This window comes from Cebus imitator, unplaced genomic scaffold, assembly GCF_001604975.1.
Source record: "Cebus imitator isolate Cc_AM_T3 unplaced genomic scaffold, Cebus_imitator-1.0 Scaffold382, whole genome shotgun sequence".
In the NCBI taxonomy this organism is placed as follows: Eukaryota; Metazoa; Chordata; class Mammalia; order Primates; family Cebidae; genus Cebus; species Cebus imitator.
In genome coordinates this window covers 662,813-665,677 of record NW_016107697.1, presented here as the reverse complement: position 1 = coordinate 665,677, position 2,865 = coordinate 662,813, and positions in this window count along the sequence as shown.

Sequence of the window (2,865 nt, the reverse complement as noted above, 5' to 3'; positions counted from 1 at the left end):
GCCAGGCATTGCGGCAGGTGCAATGGTTACAAAGGCAGCTAAGATGTAGGACAAGGTCATGTCCTCCAGGAGATGCAGTCTAGACTCTCTCTTGCCATTCATTCCAACAGCAGGCTCTCCTGTGAGCATTCCAAGGGCACCAAGAACTGAGAGAAGATCTTCACCAACCAAACTAGGCAATACCAAGAACTGACAACAAACAAATTAGAGATATAACAGGTAAAAATTCATTTTTTATTTGGAAAAGTGCCTCACTCTCCTTTCTACACTTTGATTAGATGGTCAATGCTCAAAGCAGAAAGACCACCATGCACCCTCTTCCATCCACTATGCTTTCTGGTTTCCTTCTAAAAATATTTTTGCAATGCATGCAAGACTCATTCAGCACTTTTACCAAAGGTATAGAATGAAGAAATTGCATACCCTAGAATCCTTGGGGTGAGATCTAGCTCTTAGCCTGATTTCACCAACATGACCAGTGAACATACAAACATAGTACAGAGAGCTGGCCACAAATTGTCACTCCCCCCACAAAACCATAGTTTATTAACTCTCTCTGTGAATCTAGGCTGTTTCTGTGCCTCCTTAATAAATAGCAGTGACAGTGTGCCAGTTCCAGGCCTAAGTTTTAAGAAGGGGCAACATCTGGCAACGTCCCCTTTGCTCCTTTGAGAGCCCTGAGCTGCCATTTAGGTAATCTGGCAACCCTGTTGGAGAGACCCATGGAGAAGTGAGGCCAGCAGCTACATGGAGAAGGAGGGAGGTTCAGCCTTCCCAGCATCCCAATCCAGCCTTCAGACAACTCCAGTTCTACTCACTATCTGGCTGCAGCCACATGAGAGACTCCAAGCAACTAGGCAGAACCACACTGCTGAGCCCAGTCAACCTATAGAACCAATGAGAAATGATAGAATGGATCTTCTAATCCCCTAAGCTTTGGTAAGTTCACTACATATCGATAAATAATACATTGAAGTAATATACTTCTGCTAAGCCAGAAATGGCCTTGGGATCCCAAGAAGTTCAAACTACCTATCAGCAATCTACCTTATGTGAAAGAAAACAACCAGCAGTTCCAGATGGTCAGCCTTCAGTCTATTGCTGTGCCTGCTGCAGCCCCAGTGCTTGTGGAATAAACACTCTAACACTTAGCTAAAAGAGGATGGCTGATAAAGGACAGGGAAGTCAGGGTCCAGCTACACTTGCTTCAGAGTGAACATGACTGTGGAGAAACATTAAGATTACCCTGCCCCCATGTCTTCTTTGTGGAGGATACCTCATAGCTTGTAATTAGTCATAGGCAGGTAATAGCTGCCTACCTGGTATATTCCTGAGTTATGTGTCTATGTAGAACACCTGTGTATTAATAAGAATCACCTGTCAGAGAGCAAATGAATACATGCATGACTCTCTGCTTGGGGCCTTCAGTCCAGGAGAGCCGCAAGCCCCGCAGGCTCTCAGGCTGCTGGTGCCCAGAGTAGATCCACTGTCTTGGCTATCTGGGTGTCTGCCTCTTACTGCCTCTCAATACCTTTCAGCCTGCCTGGGTGGGAGTCTCCTGGCTCAGCTGGTTCTCGGCACATGACTACTGCTTTCGGGTGTGACCAGCCAACTCTCAGCCACCTGAGATAATCTGCCATCTGACATAAACTATGTCACCTTCGTCAATGTTGACCCTCAACTCTGTCACTCCACTCAAGAGAAGGAGAGACTCGGCAAGAACCTGCTAAGGCTACGCCAATGAGGAATCAGGAGTTTTCAGTGAAGAGTGTTGGACCTCCTAGAATCAAAAAGCCCTAGCAACTTTTTTCTGATCATCAAGTGTGTCCACCCATCTGGTCATATTCCTCCACTCACTTCTCAGTGCTGAGGGAAAAGCAACAAACCCATGACTTGATCAACTATACAACCATTGGCCATTAGGTCTCAAAGAGCAGTTAGGTGAGTGCAGAGTGGACCAACCTGAGGCTGATGAACTAGAGACGCTGGATAATGAAGTCAGCAACATGCAGCCAATCAGCATCCCACCATTCAGAGTTCAATATAAAGCTGTAAAAAATCCTGAGGCTTAGATTCTGTTGGTGGGAATGGACCAACCAGAAGCAGGGAGGCAGGAGAATTAAAGTGTGGTCGATGTCCATGATGTCCCAGCATCTTTCTCATGTGACAGCACCTGGAAAATCAATGGAGATAATCTACCTAAATCATTGGCTGCAAAATAGTCAGCACCTAATCTGTGGTTGACAATGCCCTGGAAAAGATGCATATAAAAATGTACATTGAGATATAATCAGCCAAAATTAGAGGAGTAATTAAAGAAATTAGAGGAGTAATTAAAGTAATTAGGGTATATTTATGTGAAATTTAATGTTGCCATTAAAAATTATGCTATGGAAGAATATTGATGAATGTAAATGCTCATAATACAATGCTTTCTAGCTAAGCGATCTTGGACACATAACTTCAGGTTTCTGCGCCTCTGTTTCCTCATCTGTAAGTGAAGATAACACCACCATATTTAATTAATTTTAAGATGCTTATTTTGTCACATCTTAACATTTCTAGGGAAAAAAAAATTATAATTTATAGTGATTTAAAATTAGGGATAGTGTTTTCTTCTTTCTTATTGTACATAAGATGCTCTAAAGTGATGCATTTTAGAACCCACAGCATCTTAGATTTGATGAAAAGGTAGAATCTAATATATTAGGTTGTTGTGATGATTCAGAGTTGAAATAGATGGACAAACCTGAAACTGTGTGTCACAAGGGGCAAGCACTCAAAAAACTTAGCTGTTATCACTGTTATCAAATAAATGAAAGCTCCTTGTACACATGTACTCATCTTTTTTTTTTTTTTTTTTTT